Source organism: Zeugodacus cucurbitae, chromosome 2 (assembly GCF_028554725.1).
Source record: "Zeugodacus cucurbitae isolate PBARC_wt_2022May chromosome 2, idZeuCucr1.2, whole genome shotgun sequence".
Lineage (NCBI taxonomy): Eukaryota > Metazoa > Arthropoda > Insecta > Diptera > Tephritidae > Zeugodacus > Zeugodacus cucurbitae.
The window spans coordinates 43,014,797-43,035,054 of NC_071667.1; the positions used below are offsets into that span (position 1 = coordinate 43,014,797).

Consider the following 20,258-nt stretch of genomic DNA (forward strand, 5'->3'; position numbering starts at 1 on the left):
CTGCAATGTCACCAGGAGTGGAGCGCCCCGCTGTGGTGGCCAAAAACTCACGTTAAAGCGTTGCAGCACAAAACGTCAGTGGGAAATAGTGGTGGAAGGAACTCCATTCTAAGAACAGAAATGCGCAAAATTGCAATGTGAAATCAAGCTTGTAGCGTTCAAGTCATTCCTTCTATATCGGTACCAGCAACCTATTAACTGCATGTCTCTTAAGGCTCAAATACAATTGTTGTTATAAAGTTCTCAAAAATCCTAAAAAGAATGTCTTATAAAATCACCTTCGAGGTGAATATCTTGTAATTTCTATAACGTTTTAAAATAAGAATTCACTAAAGTATAAATGATATTAATATGTATCTTTGTTTTGCTATCAATGTACATATGTATCCAGTACGAAGGACTAATCGATGCAACTTGTTTCAGATCAATTTCTGTAGTTAAAAAAAAAAGATAGTGAATAACTTTAACTGTGTTTTTATGAAGTGGTATAATTCGAACAGAAATGACAATCTTAAAAGGGAGCTTTGAAATCAGGTTTTCTTGAAATACCATCCCCAAGTAAAGTATACTATAGATGGTAACGTTTCAAAGTGAATACGTATTTTGCAAACTAAATAATTCTTTTTTGCCTACTCGTTGTATTAACGCCAGCACTAGCTGCTGTAATATACATGTACATCTGTATATCCTTGCCTTTGCGAGCTACAGTTTCATATCAAACAAAAGAAAGCGGCGACGACACATACGACAATGGTGACGGCCATGGATTTTTAGTTAGAGTCGGCGGTAGCTTTGCCCAACAGTGACTACTTTGATTTGTCCACACATAGTTATGACATACATACATGTATTGCATACTATATTTATGTGACATGAACAACTAGGGCGAGAATTGTGGGCAAAATTTGTCGTTGACCCGGAAACTCAGAAATGAGGTTACCATTACAAACATTGAAATGGAACGTTGTTTTGGTACTATACATTTTGGATTGCTACATAATAACTAACGTATCCGTCTCATTCTCATTTTGCTGTCACATTTACAATTTTTCTTCAGTTGCTTCTAATGACAAATTTCGATTTTGTTTCAAAATATCGCAATCACATACTTTTCTCTTTTTTCTTTAGAGTGTTTCCAAGCTTCACTCTTGTAATTTCATTTGATTAATTAAGTATTTTTCCGGCATGCTTGTAAGTTATTGCAAATTCAATTTTCGAATATTGAAGTATCACTTTTTGTTCAATAGTGTGTCTTTCTGATAGTTATTTCTCAAAATAAATTGAAATCTTGAATAAACAGGTTTTGTTTTTTTGTTTTACTTTTTGTGTCAAACTGTGTGATACGGTTGATGTCCTCCGTTTGGAATTCTCCTCCCAGGTGTATATACAAACACATAAATCGAATGAGATTAAATTTAGTCAATGTATTGTATAAGAGATTTTTTGAAAATTTTCTGAATTTGCATCTTTGATTAATGTGGTCACCAGCGTTTGTCGAAAATGTTTATAAGCAAATAAATCTTGTTAAATTTTATGTTTGTGTATGTAAAGTTGTATACACGGTGACCATATGAATTATATATTGTACAATGTGTAAATATATATAATATTACTCTAATGATAGATACATTTCCCTTCCTACTAAATTTTCTTACAATTTTCTGCGCTTTTTAAATTGTCCTGTCAGCCTTCGTAGTCGACCTGGGTGGTATTTTAAATATCGATAAAGGCAAACTATAAACATATGTATATACTCGTACATATATATATTATATATATGCAAACGTTTTTAAAACTCTATGACAATTTTCGAAGGCACACCTCAAATAGTAGTAAAGGCTGACCAAATACCTATGATATTTTTAGGGGACTAATTTTTAGAAATATTTGTTGTGTTCGCACTGATCTTCCTCTGTACTTGATAATTTGCATTAATGTTATAGCTTATTACATAAATCACAAAAATAGATTTTTTTACAAATGCTTAGCCAAAATAGTCCCCCGAAAAAACTGTCAATTCTACATGGCTACATCTTTCATCCCAATAAGTATTGGTAACAGTCAGCACTATAGCGCAAAATGTGACCTTGAAAATAAAAATCGAATAGATTTTTAATATGTGTGACACTTGCACTTTTATGTTCAGAAAAAGAATTTGCCAAAAAATCCACCTGCTGTTCTCGGTATCGGTACAATTTACCTGTAACATATTTTAAAAGATTGGCGTTCGTTTAAGTGTGTAAATAACCTTAAGTTATGCAATATCTATTGCCTCTATATGGAAGTAGAAAAATTAATATGCAACCTTCGAAGTGGTAATTAACTTTTATATCTGTAAAGTAAATCTTCAATACCACGGCCAAAACTAAATTCTGCTGTTATGCGCAAGTTATGTATGTGCATGTATGCGTAGCTAGCACGTAGACTAGGTCATTTAGGAGTCAGCAAGTAGGTTGAGCGCATTGCGCACCTTATTTTTTCAAATTTTCTACCTGCGACCACTTTTTTAACATTCTAACACAATATGTATTTTTTGGAAACACTGTTTGCTTTAGTTCTTTAGTTTATGTTTTCATATTTCTTTTTTAGCATTCCTTTTTATTTCGCTGGTTATTTAGGACCTGTTTTTGTTTCATTTTTAGTCCTTCGCTGGATCGTCCCACTATTTGTAGTCATGTATAACGATTCACAATTATTATTTATGAGTCCGCATTGTTGCCTAATTTTATCATGTGTCTTGTTTTTTAAGGCTTATACCGAAAACCATGTTGTTTGATTTTTTTACTATCTGCTTACTGTCTCTTTATACATATTTGCAGAAAGGGAACAAGTACTGTGTGTATGTGAATTTAACCAATACGAACTGCGCGAGAAAACGAACATTCCGTGAAAGTGTTTTATTCTCAAAAATCTCCTTAGTGACTCTTCGCAGACAATTTCCGCATACATGTTCTTCAAATATCTACCTGGCTCCGCACATTTTAATTCGGGCATGAGAGGTATTTAACCCTCTCATGGAGTCGATTTGCGTTGATGAAGATAATTTGTCCCCAATATTTGCTATATTCTTTTTGGCAAAATTGTGTATATAAACACAAACTTAGCAGTTTCTATAACGTTAACTTGCTTCAGTTTAAAGTTGTGTAACCTTTTATTTTCTTTAATTTTATATTTGTAATCATGTTAACTTTGCGATTGTTTTCCGGAAATTTCTACGAAACAAAATGTGTGTATGTATGTATATATATGAGTCAAAACACAAAAAAAACAAACAAGTTTGCTGACAATTAGACGTGCTGCCAGGCGGTCGTTGGATTTGCAAGTGGGTCAGTAATTTGCCGTTCATTGTTTCGGCGAGTTTTTGCATAAACCTTTTTCTGACAGCGTTGGACATAAAACTGTTTCTAATACCCTCGCTAAACGATGCATAAGGTAAAACCATTGTCCCATTTATCTAACTGTTGGATCAGAATAAACCGAAATATATATTTATATTATATATAAAATGAACTAATTGTGCTAGAAGGCTTGGTGAAAAAGTTACTACTAGTATTGAAATTACTACACTATGGATAACGGGAACCGAACAACTTTGCAATAAAGGTCAGTACTCGGTAGCCTAAAAACCAGTGTCCTCGGTTCACAACCGCACCCGAAACACAAAATCAAAAAACCTTGTTTACATTTATCCAAGCATCAAGAATAAGTGGACCATTTTCGAGTTCTTGCAAGTGGGGAGAGTAACTAAGATTCGGTTTCGCTCGAATTTAAGCTTTCTTATTATTTATTTGGGGTCGACTTAACTCTGACATGTGGGGCATTGTCGCTTTGACAATTTTTGTCGACCATCTTTTTGATTTGTACGCAACGTTCACGTAGTCGGTCGAACACATTTTGTATGCGTGTATATGTATGTGTAAACGTAGTAGTGCGTATAAACTAATTTTCTTACTCTGCCCGTTTCCTATATCTATTATGTACAATATTTATGCCTTGGTTTAAGGTTTTGATGTTTGCGACATTTGCGTGTATTAGATATTTCACATTTTTTTACCAAAACTCGATTTCGTTTTTGCCGTCAGTTGTACTTTAGTAACTTGTTAGTTTTAACTTCGCAGTGTATTCTAGTTGCTTGTGTATTTGTTTTCAAAACGTCGTTTGCGCTAGGTCAACGGGAAACAAGTCTTGACCCTTGTTTAAAAACCTAAACAGCGTGTTGTTTTCACAAAACACTACTACAATACAAATACAATATTTGCTGAAATTACAGAATTTCCATTGACCTTTATTTTTTATGGGGTCATATGCAAACAGCATAATTTTGCATGTATACCAGATATATCTGAAATTATGTATATTTTCATATTTTCTGCTACTGTTTCCCTTGAAACTGGAGCGTTACTAATTTTTCCAAGAACTTTTTGTGTTCTACTTATCTTTCGGGTGAAGCGCACTGCCAACTTCCGTTTTCGCAAATGTAAAAATATTTTTCTTAACTTCCATTATTTCCAATTTCGCATGCTCACCACTGATTTTTTTGCACCGCGACGAGTGACAGCATCCTGAAATAGCAGGGAAAAATCTGTTTCATAGCCGCCTAAACGCTGTGAAAATTGTATTGATATTGTTTGCGTATTGCACACAAAGTGTTTTCTTTTTTAATTTCATATTTCTTGAATTATTGTGCGAATGTGTGCAGTTGTTGTTTTCTTTCTCAGTCTGTTCCACATTATATATGCAAATTTCAAATAGGCAACAAACAAAGGCTACATAGGCAGCACTCAGTGTCTATGGGATCGTATTGTGCATGTGTGCATGTGTGCCATTTTGAGATTGCTTTTTTAATCTTCCTCAAATTCACGCGTTCTTATGCACATCATATGTGTATCCTCATGAATGATTTATGCTTACCATTCGTCGGCAGTCTATCCTATCCGCTACGTTGGCTGCTGCTTCTGAAATAAATCAAACATTTTCCCCATTGTTTGAAATGTTTGTGAAAATATTGGAAATGTTTTTGATTTATTGTCATTAGCCATTTCTGGAGTCATTGCTTACTGGCTTTAGTACCAACTCGTGCACTCACACTTCAATTACAACGCCTCTTGGTGGTAGTTTCAGAGCTTCCAAGCAACTGAGGCTGTTCTGTCAAGGTATTGTCCGTCAATATTGGCACCATTTCTGCAGTTTCATTTATAGATGATTTCTTATAACTGATTTGCGCAATTTTATTTATTTTGATATTAATAGGTCAAAAAGGTCTAATGGACTTACATGGAAGTTCTTTTTGCCAAATAATTTTCAAAAGTTCCTTGCATTAACTAGTAATTAATTTTGAAATCATCAGAAATAACTTCTGGTGAAATGAATGAACGTACACTTTATATAGGTATACAAAAGACAACATGTCTATACAAGTGTTATTCTTGTCATTGAACAAAAAAAGCAAAATAGTTTTCTGATGGCAGCTGCAGAAATGTATAGAAGGAGGTATAAATCTTCAAATATATTAAATATGTTAGTAGAGTGAGGTCGAGAAGGAAAGAAAGACTACTCAAGATAAATTTTATATAGAACAACAAAGCAAAAACATATACAGCCATTTGCATTTCTAAATCAACCACTCATATTCATCTCAAGAATGTAAAAATGTACATGTGTAGTATGTGTGCGTGCTCGAATCATCCTATAACCAAACACAGCAGCAGCAGATGCCAAAAACGGGGTGCGGCGAAAAGAATTTGTACACTCAACATGCATACATACACGTGCGCATAACATGGAAAACCATTAATCTTGTTGACTTATTTCTTTCTTCTTTCGCTGGCTTTCATTTTGATTTCTATATAGGTCCAACATCCATTGAAACTATTAATTTTTACTAAAATGCAGGAAATAATAGCATCATACATATACATACACACATTCGCTAACTAGTGTTAAATTAAAGCAGAGGGAGACAGACGATATACAAAATCGGAGCGGCCATCATTATAGAGTCTGCTAACATTTATTTGTACAAACTTCGAATTAGAACCAAAATTTGTAATTGCAACTGATGCCTTAAAATTAACCAATATATTATATTATATACAAATAAAAGTTAGATTGACCAAACGAATAAACTATATGAAGATAGACAGCTTAGAATAATCTTCCAAATAATGAAAAGAAATGGGGTTTTCATAAACCTTATAATCCCATAAAATAAATTTCAATAAGCGACAAATAAAATTCAATAATATTTATTTTTAATTCATTTTATATACCTGTCATTACACGAGCCGTGAATTAATTATTATATGTATTGGTAGTAGATGGAACTATTTGGTTGTACTCTTACTGAGAAAACTGCTAAAGAATCTTGGCGTAAGGAACGTAAAGGAATTTAATGTTCATTGAACGACGTTGACAACTTTCACAATTATCATTCCATACATTTAGTATAGCAAAATGGAACATTTTGTTTTGTAAAAATTGGACGTGCATTTCAAAACTATAATTGTTTTAATTGAAATTTACTTCTAGCTATAAAAAGTAACTAATATACCCTTCTCTTACGAAAAGCCTTCAAAAAGCCAACCACCATGTAGCAGAAATTGAACGAGGTGTTGAAATACACGAATACAAACAAATCAAGCACCAAATGTTAAGCAGCAATAATAAATAAAAATAAAAGTCGAATCTGTAACGCAAAAACAAGAAAGGTGATAAATCAGGTGACAGAAATTAATTGAGTTATTCAACCAACATCAGGGATGATTTGGGAATGAGGGCACGTGTAAGATTAATCTGAAAGCCAAAATGCTTGTCGAGCAGTATGGTTGCAGACGAAAAAGATACATACATACATTCCACTTGATATATCAATACATTTTAATGCGTTGCGCTCGATTCTGCAGATCGTTCAATAGGAGATGCAGCCGAGAGAAGAGCTCAGCAAACTTGTTCTTATTGCTATATAAAGATATTTAGCTTGTATGTCGATCGCCTCGCCGTGTTGCTTTGTCAGTTGTAGTATTTGTACCAGCATCAACGGTGTCAGTGCTGATCCGGACAGTTTCAGCTCCAAACGTCCAGAGTGCCAGTCGGAGAAGCAACTTCAACTGGAACCAAAAAATCAAAAGGATGTATATTTGTTGTTGTTTTCATCCTTGTCATTGCGTTGTCTTGTTCTTCGCTGATATTGGATTAATAAGTGTGGAATAACAAAGACTATTTCAAAAACAAATGTTGAAAAAAAAAACGTTGTTCAGCCGTCGTTGCTCATACGTTGTCCAGCCCAACGACGCGATCATCATAGCCACAACAATAGTTAAACTGAAATGTAAACAAGTAAGGAAGGGCTAAGTTCGGGTGTAACCGAACAATTTATTGATTTAATTTTATTAATATTATATAATACACAATTTGACCCACATATTCGTCATATTTATGGTATAAAGTCCATTGAAAGTTGGAATGCCTAGTATTAGGTATATGGGAGTTAGGTGAAGTTAAGACCCTACTTCACGCATTTTTGGCACGAAGACATATTATTAAAAGAAAGATATTCCCTCTGAATTTCTTCAAAATATCTTAGAGCCTTACCTATATTTTCGGTAAAAAAAATTAGAAGCACTGAAGTCCTCATGTTCCATATATGGGGCCTTGAACACTTATGGTCCGATTTCGACAATTTTTAGAAAAGCGATGCCGCGCTATAAATGATTTATATTTGATAGACTTGAACTCCACTCATCACCCTGATCACTTTGGTATATATAACCCTATATCTAACTCGTTTAGTTTTGGGTGTTACAAACAAACGTTATGTGAACAAACGATATATTGATTATATGTACTTTTTTATTTCTGACTCTAGCAACATTTTGCATTGAGTATAATGATTTCGTTCGCATAACGGTTACTTGTAAAAGTATAAACTAATGCAGATGTATAAATAATTTTAGATTTATGAGGTGATTTTATTTAGTGTTTCCAACTCAGTGAAAAAAGTCACTTTTAAGGAAACATTTACTCAACGAACGATGTATACAGTCAACATTTTAAAATGTGAACGTTGTTCGCCTACTTAACATTTTTACATTCTTATGTCGGTTTCGGCCGAACAAAACTCTTTCTTAGATTCTTGCTCGAATTCATTTCGAAATGATAAATGAAGTATTCTTCGATATTATCAGGGCTTGTCGCACGCCACTACACAGCTTTACTCTGGCCACACCATTTTCTTGTATTCGCAGGCAATTGAGTGGGTTATTTATTTAGTTCTTTAGTATTTTGATGGTATTAACAACGAAACAAATTATTATGATTGCGAGATTTATTGTAGTGTTGCCGTGAATGCAGATAAGTCTGCGACACAAGTAAAAAGTGTCCATTCAACGGAAACTTTGAATATAAAAAACTTATCTACTGCAAAACTTTGCAATGTACATCCCTACTAATATTATAAATGCGAATGTAAGTTTGTTTGTTACGCTTTCACGCAAAAACTACTGAACCGATCATCATGAAACTTTGTACATATACTCTTGAAGGTACTAGAAGCAACATAGGGTACTTCATATTAAAAAAAAAAAAATTTACGAAAGATAAAACAATTGTTTGTCAAAAAATCATCAAATTTATAAAATATCAAGTGACAGAATTAGTTCCTCAATTACTTACAGAGCAAAATCATGTTTTCCATCAAGTTTTACGTAAAATAGACTCCGGTAGTGGTGGACTCTTCTTTATCGATGCACCAGGAGGAACTGGAAAAACGTTTTTACTTAACTTATTATTAATGTCCGTCAGAAAAGACCAAAAAATAGCAGTTGCCGTAGCTTCGTCAGGTATTGCCGCGACGCTATTAAACGGCGGTCTTACGGCACATTCCGTTTTAAAATTACCATTGAATTTGGCACAGGAAGATTCGCCCATCTGTAATTTTAGTAAAAAAAGTTCACGAGGTAGAATGCTGCGAGAATGCAAGCTATTTGTGTGGGATGAAAGTACAATGTCTCACAAGAAGGCTATAGAAGCTTTAAACCGGACCCTCCAGGATTTGCGAGATAGTACAGATATAATGGGAGGCATGATAGTTTTATTGGCTGGTGATTTCCGTCAGTGATTCAGAGGGGGACACCAGCAGATGAAATTCAAGCGTGAATTAAATCGTCAAGCTTATGGTCGACAGTTGAAAAACTCCGCATGAAAACGAATATGAGGGTGCATCTACATAATGACGTGGATTCAGGACTTTACGCAGAAATGTTGTTGAAAATTGGTGATGGTTGTTTAGACGTTGACGCTGAAGGCTACATATCACTGTCAAGAGAATTTTGTAATTTAGTAGAAAGTGATGTGGATCTCATTGCTAATGTTTTTCCGGAATTGCAACAAAATTTGTGTAGTGATCAGTGGTTGTGTACAAGAGCAATAGAATCAACACTGACATTTTAAACGAGGTTCAGGGAGAAATGAAGGAATATTTGTAAATGGATACAATTGTGGATACGGAACTAAGTACTTCATATCCTGTGGAGTTTTTAAATTCACTTGAACTATCGGGTGTACCATCACATAAACTTCAATTGAAACTAAATGTACCAGTAATGCTTATGCGAAATCTAGATGCTCCTCGGCTATGTAATGGAACAAAGCTTCGGAAAACAAAATTGGGACAAAACATACTTGGTGCTACTATATTAACAGGTGTCGGTAAGGGAAATAGTGTTATAATACCTCGGATACCAATTATTCCCACTGACCTTCCATTACAATTTAAAAGGATTCAGTTTCCCGTCAAGCTTAGCTTTGCTGTTACTATAAACAAGGACAAGGACAAACATTACAGGTAGTAGGTGTGCATTTAGAAAACCCATGCTTCTCTCACGTTAAGCTTTATGTAGCCTGTTCACGTGTATCTAATGCCAGGAATTTACACATATTTGCACGCGACAGGAAAACTTATAACATTGTCTACAAAAATATCTTAAATTAATACCTTGTATTTTATTTTTTTAAATTGTTAGAATTCAGAATTATTTATTTGTGTTACGGTGAAATATATTTTAACATTTGTTGTTGCATTTCAATAAGCATATATTAAAGTGTTGAAACTTCTGTCTGTAGTAATTTTTAAAAATTGTTGATATCAGCCAAACAATCAAATTTTGTTATCATATTGACTCATTTCTATTATTATACCCTTACCCTTTATCTCTCATACTTATTAAATGACTCCACTGCGGGCGAAGCCGCGGGTAAAAAGCTAGTATTAAATAAGCGCAATCCAAAAGGTTTTAATTTCGAACAGTGGTGAGCGGTTTCGATACTGATTGATTTGATATGTGAAAATTATGTTTATCAAGCCATTTCTCCCTTTCAGGCTAACATTGCGTTTTGATAAACGACATATATAATACCAATAATGTCAGAATACCGGTTTATGCTGAAATAGCAGAAGTATGATATTTTGTCTCTTCTGCGATCGCTCTATTTACGAAATCACACATAAACATTGGTATCACGTTGCTAATTTATAATTTATTTATGGTGTGAATAATTATGAAAGAATAATAAGGATGATACCGGCAGTGTCGTTCTGAATTTAATATTGGAATTTATAAATGACGGGTTACTTATTATCAAACAAACGTTATAAATTTAGCGGTATATATGAACACATAATCCCGCCCTTGACTTAATACTGATAATTTACAAAGCATTAATTCACATTATCTTATTACATGTGACTATCGACATATTAATCTATATTAACCATTATTATTATATTAACAGCAAATTATTATACTCTCGCAACAAAAGTTGCTAAAGAGAATATTATGGTTTTGTTCACATAACGGTTGTTTGTAACACCCAAAACTAAACGAGTTAGATATAGGGTTATATATACCAAAGTGATCAGGGTGAAGAGTGGAGTACAAATCCGAATGTCTGTCTGTCCGTCCGTCCGTCCGTCTGTGCAAGCTGTAACTTGAGTAAAAATTAAGATATCTTGAGCAAAATCGGACCACTGCCACGCCCACAAAATGGCGAAAACCGAAAACACATAAAGTGCCATAACTAAGCCATAAATAAAGCTGTGGAAAAACAAGTAAGGAAGGGCTAAGTTCAGGTGTAACCGAACATTTTATACTCTCGCAATTTATTTATTTAACTTTATTTATATAATATATACATATATATTGTATAAAGTCCATTGAAAGTTGGAAACCATAATATTAGGTTAGAAGCACCGAGGTCCTCATGTTCGATATATGGGGCCTTAAAAACCTATGGTCCGATTTCGGCGATTTTTAGAATGGGGCTGCCACACTATTAACATAGTATTTGTGCAAAGTTCTGCACCGATATCTTCACTAGTGCTTACTTTATATATTGTAAAGTAAACGAATCAGATCGTCTTCAAAGTTCTGGTATATAGGAAGTAAGCGTGGTTGTGAAGCGATTTGGCCTATTTTCACAACATATCGTTGGGATGTAAGGAAACTATTACAAACCAAGTTTCAGTAATTTTTAACCTAACTTTTGTATGGGAGGTGGGCGTGGTTATTATCCGATTTCTTTCATTTTTGGACTGTATTAGGAAGTGGCTAAAAAAAACGACTGCAGAAAGTTTGGTTTATATAGCTCTATTGGTTTGCGAGATATGTACAAAAAACTTAGTAGGGGGCGGGGCTACGCCCACTTCCCCAAAAAAATTACATCCAAATATGCCCCTTCATAGTACGATCCTTCATACCAAATTTTATTTCCATAGCTTTATTTATGGCTTAGTTATGGCACTTTATGTGTTTTCGGTTTTCGCCATTTTGTGGGCGTGGCAGTGGTCCGATTTTGCTCATTTTCGAAAGCAACCTTCCTATGGTGCCAAGAAATAAGTGTGCCAAGTTTCATCGAGATATCTTAATTTTTACTCAAGTTACAGCTTGCACAGACGGATGGACGGACGGACGGACAGACAGACATTCGGATTTGAACTCCACTCTTCACCCTGATCACTTTGGTATATATAACCCTATATCTAACTCGTTTAGTTTTGGGTGTTACAAACAACCGTTATGTGAACAAAACTATAATACTCTCTTTAGCAACATTTGTTGCGAGAGTATAAAAATTTGGTATGAAGGATCGCACTATGAGGGGGCATATTTGGATGTAATTTTTTGGGGAAGTGGGCGTGGCCCCGCCTTCAAATCGGTTTTTTGTATATATCTCGCAAACCAATAGAGCTATATAAACCAAACTTTCTGCAGTCGTTTTTTTTTTAGCCACTTCTTAATACAGTCCAAAAATTAAAGAAATCGGATAATAACCATGCAAATGTGGGTTAACTCACTAACCAAAAACGTCAGAAAGACAAAATTTCAGAAATTTTTACAAAATGGAAAATGGGTCAAAAATCATATCTCAGGAACTACTCGACCGATTTCAATGAAACTTGGTTTGTAATATTTGCCTTACATCGCAATAATATGTTGTGAAAATAGGCCAAATCGCTTCACAACCACGCCTACTTCCTATCTACCAGAACTTTGAAGACGATCTGAATCGTTTACATTACAATATATAAAGTAAGGACTAGTGAAGATATCGGTGCAGAACTTGGCACAAATACTATGTTTATAGTGTGGTAGCCCCATTCTAAAAATCGCCGAAATCGGACCATAGGTTTTTATGGCCCCATATATCGAACACGAGGACCTCGGTGCTTCTAACCTAATATTATGGTTTCCAACTTTCAATGGACTTTATACCATATACATATATGACGATAATAATATAAATAAAGTTAAATAAATAAATTGCGAGAGTATAAAATGTTCGGTTGCACCCGAACTTAGCCCTTCCTTAATTGTTTTTCTATTAATCTAATTAAAAATTCTATCTGATGAAGATTTTCTTCTTAAATATTTAATTAATTTTTGATCATTATTGATGTCTAAATTTTACCAATGCTTCACCTCCTTTGCTCTTACTCTCTTCCAAGAGTACTCATAAGCATTTGCCAAGCGTTTGAAATTGTCCACGTCACGTTCAGGTAATAATCAGTTGCTTGTGCATAAATTGTGACGAGACGCAATGAAATTCTTAAATCGTGCTTAGCATACGCAAAACGTCCTACAAGCTCAACCTACTGCCAGCCAATATTTTAATTGCGGATGCAATTTGCACATTTTTCGATGCATACTTCAGCTTAGTTTGCGACTTGTTGTTATTATATTGCCTATGAGCGGGAAAAAGGTTGCCGTTTTATTGAACATTAAATGAAAATACGGAAAGACAAATAATTTAATTCGATATTTGAAAACAGCTGACCTTAGACGAGTTATGTATGTATGAGATTTGTAATAACTTTGATCAAATGCAAAAAAATGCAAAATGACCACGAAAGAGAAGTTAATATTATAATAGTAAGAACAGCCTTGGCATAATACGTTATTTGCTAAAGTGAAAACTCATACATACAGACATGTGCAGTTATTACTGGATAATTCTAATATTTATATTCTAAAAGGATATTTCCGTTATGCTTTGCTCCAAAACTGCAACAGTTCTTCAGATGAGTTTATGGTTATATTGCATTCAATATCTTTTGGAATAAATTTGATATTGAGAGCAACACGGTAACACTGAGTGCAATCTAGGGTATGCGTTTCGCATGCGCTATTAAAACCAAGTGCCAAGTGAGCTCCGGCTTTGTTCGTCAGTACTTGTTATGCAGTCACTTAATATGATATTTTTATTGCCGTCCTGTTGGCACTTCTAACATCGAATATTCGATTCCGCTTTGACATTACCCATTTCGCGCTACGTGCGCTGCTTGCTTCTTCAGCCTTCATCCCAAACGGCTCCCCCACTCTACAACAATTCATTACCTAGCTTAGACTCTATTTAGTATCTTCCAACATTAATTTTCATCGCTTATTGCCTAAGCAATACTCACTTTTCATTATCAGGCACGCTAATTTTTATAGTTTTTTCAGAATTCCTTTTTAACTTTTGATGGCTTTCACCTACCGCCGGTCAAGTAACAATGCTGACAATGACAGTCGCACGTCCATCGCGCATTCATTTTAATTACTTTTTTATTGGAAGAAGCTCAGCCTAACAATTTTTTGTACTTGTACAAAGTGTTATTGCAGTTGTATCAGTTTATTACCAGTTGTTGCACTTGTCATCTGTATGTGTCATGTTGACAATTTATCGCCAACGTATGGCGCAAACTTCAGCGCCTGCGCGTACTGCAACGTTGCCCACCGGAATAGACGATGAAAGATAGCTGATAGCCAATTGCGGGGAATGTGTCATCGGCGGTATGTTTGCCACAGTACCTGCCCATCGGATACTTTGCACTTCGAAATCAGCATGCAAATTAGGTACCTCTGTCTGGCAACACTTATCGCTTCCTTTGATAATGCGTATGCAAATTAGGTAATGCAATAATCGCGGATCTATTTGAACATTGCACCGTAGTAGTAGGCCTAACTTCGAAATTGTTTCATTATAAAGTATCCTTATAACTGTTAATCATTTTTTTGGATACTCAATTAATGAAAAAAATATTGAATTTGAATTATGGGATTCACATTCCTACCTATAGAAATCTTAAAATAATTTTATTCGCTACAGGAAAGAATGCTGATGCGTCAACAATGTAGTACAATTTCTTGCTTAAATGTCACCGATTTTTTTTATAGGCCTTTGAAATTTTATGTATTACAAACTAGATAAAACTTCATATTTCAATAATTTTTTAATTACTCAAACAACCATATTTTTTTAGCTTTCTGTGTAAAGTTAGTGTATTCTTAAGTTTTAGCCCTACTCGTAATCTCTAATCTCTAATCTGCAATGCTCATTTGGCTACCACACCAAACATAACAAACTGATTTACGATAATTTTGAAATATGTGCTACAGAAAACGAGTACAACTTAATCGTAGAGATGCACGAATTTTATCACTAGCAATAGCTAGTGACATATGCATATTCAATTTGTTCACTGCAGGCGATAGAAACCACATATCCTTTGCACTAAGTACCTTTGATCAGAGTGTACTTATTCTATAAGTAAAAAGACTTTCATATCTATGCCCCAAATGTTCCTTTACCGGAATCTATTCATTTACTGGATTGCTTGGCAACATGTGGCAATTCATCACAGTTATTTTTATGTTCAATTCGTCCATGTATTGCGTCAAATTTCCACAGTGTCTACCCATTCGTTTCTCCACATACGATGTAGAGTAAGATGCATTGTATGAACAGACGCCAGGGAAGTGTGCAGAGTGCACCATTTCACTCCAGTATACCCAACATATTATGAAAACACTTATAATAATAACACAGTAACGCTGTAGCACACAAATGCAACAACTACGACGACAAGCAGCCACAATAGTGTACTCCCATGAGATCACTACTCTCACATTATGCTGCACTAACACCCTCACCGATCTAGTTACGTATGCTAGTTACTAACTTTTGCAGCATCTTTGAAAAAATTGGTTTTATGGTACCTTGTTGTTAGTACGAATTAAAAATAAAAATAGAGACGTTGCACATAAAAAATTGTCGCTGGTCTGACTAGAAAAAGAATGTGGCAGCGTAGCTTCTGATGAAGACGAACGCCACAACAGAACGGGAAATTCTTGAACGGTCATAAATCTTCAGCGCGCCAATGTAATCTATATAAACTAGTGCACCGCCAGAAGAGGCGAAGGCAACGAGTAGGTGACAAGAGAAGCAAAGGTAGAGTAGGATAAAAAGTAAAATATAGAGAATAAAGGAAGCTTTAAATCATTATGCAGTTTGTTTACTACACCACATATTTCTACACTTTCCTAAACATTTGAGTTATTTTTTTTAATATCTTTTAGTTTTTTATATTGAAATATATTTTATAAAGTGGTGAAACTTATCAGACCATATGTATCAGACGATATGTATCAAACGATAATAGTGTACTACAATAATAGATTAGTATTTAAAATACGTATTTGCCATATTTGCTTAAAAAAAAAACAAGTAAGGAAGGGCTAAGTTCGGATGTAACCAAACATTTTATACTCTCGCAATTTATTGAAGAAATTTTATTTACATAACACACAAATTTTCCCATAAATTCGGCATAAAGTTTAATAGAATAACGAAAATCGTCATATATAGTATATGAGGGCTAAGGTAATTCCTGAACCGTTTTCACAAATGAAGCCAGAGATGATATACACTTTGTGTAAAGTTTTATTCCGCTATCTTCATTGGTTCGTTATGTATGTACTATAAAGTGAAGGAATAAGATGGAATTCAAAAATGAGTTATAAGGAAAGTAGTCGTGGTTGTGAACCGACTTCGCCTATTTTTTGTCCGTGTTATCAGGGTGTCAAGAAAATATTAGGCGTGTTTTATTTGACCACCACAAGCTAATAGCTAAATCATGGACAAATAAAACGCATTTAGCTTATTTCATATCTTCGCTTAAAAATGAATTGTGTTGGCAATGCGGTCCCGAACTCTCAACTGAAATGTAATTTATTTGAAAAAAAAAAAAGTTGAATTTATAAATCAAATTTCCTTTTGTTTACCGCTTTTCTATAATATTCTGATTTTTTAAGGAATCTACAAGCATTATTCGATCCGGGATGGTCAAAATAAATATGGATAAAGTTCGATAGAATTTAAAATTTTTGTTTGTTTACATTTTTATATGTCAAAATGGGGTTTCTCGCTATTGCCAACTACTTTTTTTTTGGAAAGAACCAAACTATTGTGAATGAAAAAAAGTGATGACCTGGCAATGCCTCTAGTTCAATATACAAGCTATGATAGCTTATGACAAGCCAACATAATTATGTTGGCTAAGTCTTCCATACAAAATAAGCTAATAGCTTAATTTGCTGGTCAAATAAAACACGCCTATTATATACCGAATTTTATTGAAATCTGTCGAGTAGTTCCTGACATATGGTTTTTGACCCATAAGTGGGCGATGCCACGCCCATTTTCCATTTTGTAAAAAAATCTGTGTGCTGCATCGACTGCAGAAAGTTTGGTTTATATAGCTTTATTGGTTTGCGAGATATATACAAATAACCGTTTTGGGGGTGGGGCCACGCCCACTTTCTTTATTCCAAATTTTACTGTTATAACTTTATTTATGGCTTAGTTATGACACCTTATGAGTTTTTGGTTTTCGCCATTTTGTTGGCGTGGCAGTGGTCCGATTTTGTCTATTTTCGAAAGAAACCCTCTCACGGCCTCAAGGAACATGTGTTCCAAGTTTCATTAAGATATCTCAATTTTTACTCAAGTTATCGCTTGCACGGACAGACGGACGGACAGACATCCGGATTTCAACTCCACTGGTCATCCTGATCATTTATATATATATAACCCCATATCTAACTCTTTTATTTCTTGGTGACACAAACAACCGTTATGTGAACAAAACTATAATACTCTCTTTAGCAACTTTGTTGCGAGAGTGTAATAAAAATTCAAATCCCCATATTTTTCATATATGGAATTGCAGATTCTTCTAGTTAAAATTCTAGACCTTTGGGGCATATATATGAAATTAGGTATTTTCGACGGATATATTGAATTTATGTGTCTTGTTTAAAACGATAGATATTATAAATTGTATGGTGTTATATATGTATGTACATAGCTTTTAGTCTTTGCTTTTTAACATCGAAATAATGTCAATATTTAGATCTTGACAAACGCTCTCCCACTCGTTTTTGAAATCGGTTCCGGAATGCCTCGACAGGTCCCTCGCGTTAAATTGATTACGTCCTTAACGTCGCTGAAAAAGCATAATACCCTCATGCTTTTCTTCTCTTGTTCTTGTTCAAGATTTCTTTCTCCATACACCCGAAACCATTCCACAACATTTTATGTCTTTCGCGCATCAGTGCAGAGTACGGGGTTTAAAATCTACCATAATTATAGTCTTATGTGGTGAGGTTGAAACACGAAAGCTCATAAATTAACGTGGGTTCATGTACAAACTCAAGTATTCTCCAAAGAAATGAGGAACATTCGGAATGTATTCGAATGTCCTTTAACCAATGTCAGCATAAATCATGGTAAAAGTAGCTTCTATGCTGGAACACCGCGGAAAGAAAAGAAAAATAATTACATAAGTTTGCATAAAGCATTTCAATGATGCCTTAGCATCTCCTATTTTGTGTAAGCTAAAAACATTGTTTGCTTTCGTCTTAACATTTTTGTTTTATTATTTTTTCGCCCAAATTCCTGTTGGAGAATTTATTTGTTCTGGCAAACAGACACCGCTGCATAACCGCCTTTACTATGCGCAGGATTTCTGTTTAAGTTCTCATTTTTTCTAAGGCATTACCACAGGTTGTGCGCGTGTGTTCACGACCACCCTCTTCATAATTTATTTTTTCTAAGCGCCAAAAAACAGAAACAGCAAAATATAATAGAAAATTATTTGCATACCGCTAGAAACATTGTTGCTTGCAAGGCCTAGGCTGATATGCCCAAAAACAAAACACGGGATCTATACCTAAAAAGCTGCTAATGAATACTGCTGAGAGAAAGTTAATTTATGTGTATACAGAGGGAAATAAATATGTATATGGTGGGTGAAGAATTTCCCAAGGCTAAATAAGGTCAGTGGATGAGTTCCAATTTCATTTTTCATTTCGTGTCGCGAAACCATTCAAACTTGCCACAATAACAATATAACAAACCAACACTAGGGAACAAATAATAAAAAAACAAATATCCGACGAAATCGAACAGAAAGTACTCGGCAAACTTTCAAAATAAATAGTTTTAATATATTGAGGTTGTATCCTGAATTAACTAGCTAATTTTATTAGGTGAGTTTTTTAGATAGGTAAGTTTTGTAAGAAAAGGTGTCAAAAATTAGAGAAAATTATTAATCGGACAATGTGTAAAAACCAAAAAAAATGTACTTGGGGATTGCATACATAAGTAAGATTACGAAATTAAACCTAAATATTGTGCAATGTTTATATACGTAGAAAATGATATTAATAATGGTATTGTTGTAGAGAGTATTTAAATTATTTTTCAAGGTCTTACTTAAATGCTAAATGTATTCATAGTTAATGTCTCAAATATACTTATTTCCGTCTCTCCAGTTAATTTAATTATTAAGTGAGAGTATTAAGAAGAATATCCTTATAAAATAAGGTACACACTGTTTTCCTTATAAATGTTTGTAGATTATCCGAATTATTTTACAATTAAAAACATTTAAAGTGCGGTCTCGTTTAAACACAGCCATTCCTTACAAATCGAAAAATATTTACACATGAACTGCTTAGTGCTAAAGTTCACTTAATCTATTCATTCAACAAGGGTATGCTCTTTGTATAAGCATGTAGTCCTTTCGACTTCAGGTATTTTTTATGATACTTTTTTTACAAATTTTTGCGTGACATATCCACATTACTACTTTACTCTACCTATTATTATCGTGTGTATGTTTTTGACATATCCTGCACAAACAATTTGTAATTTCCATTTCTACCATTCGTATTTTGATTTATTATTAATTAAGTGCGATTCGAAACTTTCACTACTATTATTCATACATATTAAACAGGTAAAACACTACAAAAAAATATAAGAAGAACATAGACAGTCAGCCATTGGAAGAAGAAAATAGAAACAGCTGTTGCCAAACGCAAACGTCATGCTTTAATGACCGAGTTCATTGTCAACAAACGAATCTATATTTGTTATAATTTGATTAAAAATAATTTTTAAAAGTCTCATAATTATTTCTGGTAAGTTGAAATAAAACAACGATTCCCTTATACATTAAAAACTTTCGCCATAAATATCGGTATAACGATATGGTTTTTGTTTCAAAATAAACTCCATTCTCGTTCATTACTTACTATCGATCATTCGATTGTGCTCTGAGAACAGGAAATGTCGCAGTAGGGATAATATGGTAGTTGCGTAATTCATACCATTTTGATTTCGTTTTGGGATATTTTCGTTCTTAACTAACTCTTATCAATGTTTTTATATGGCCTTTATGTAATTTAGCAAACCATTTCGTACGACCATTGCTGCGTTATACCAAGTAACATTCCATTACATGCGAGATTAATTTTTTTGACCAGAACTTATATCATTAAAAATAGTATAATGAACGCAATAATTATGCTGCTTTGCAGTTTGTTTGTTTTGTCTTTGGAGTTATAATTAATATCCATATTATTCCTAAATAATCA

The 20,258-nt window shown here is 34.1% G+C and overlaps 1 protein-coding gene across 2 annotated transcripts in view; it reads left to right on the forward strand.

The window, feature by feature from the left end:
- LOC105219617 (homeotic protein antennapedia) overlaps positions 1–20,258 on the forward strand; it is a 159,039-nt gene that overhangs the window by 10,555 nt on the left and 128,226 nt on the right. Inside the window, exons 1-2 of one of the 2 annotated variants that reach the window (XM_054235937.1) lie at positions 1,933–3,432; positions 19,619–19,802. The exons of the other annotated variant lie outside the window; for it this stretch is intronic. The gene's annotated coding sequence lies outside the window, so the exon portion shown is untranslated. Of the gene's footprint in view, positions 1–1,932; positions 3,433–19,618; positions 19,803–20,258 lie in introns of those variants that run through there. 2 annotated transcript variants of the gene reach the window in all.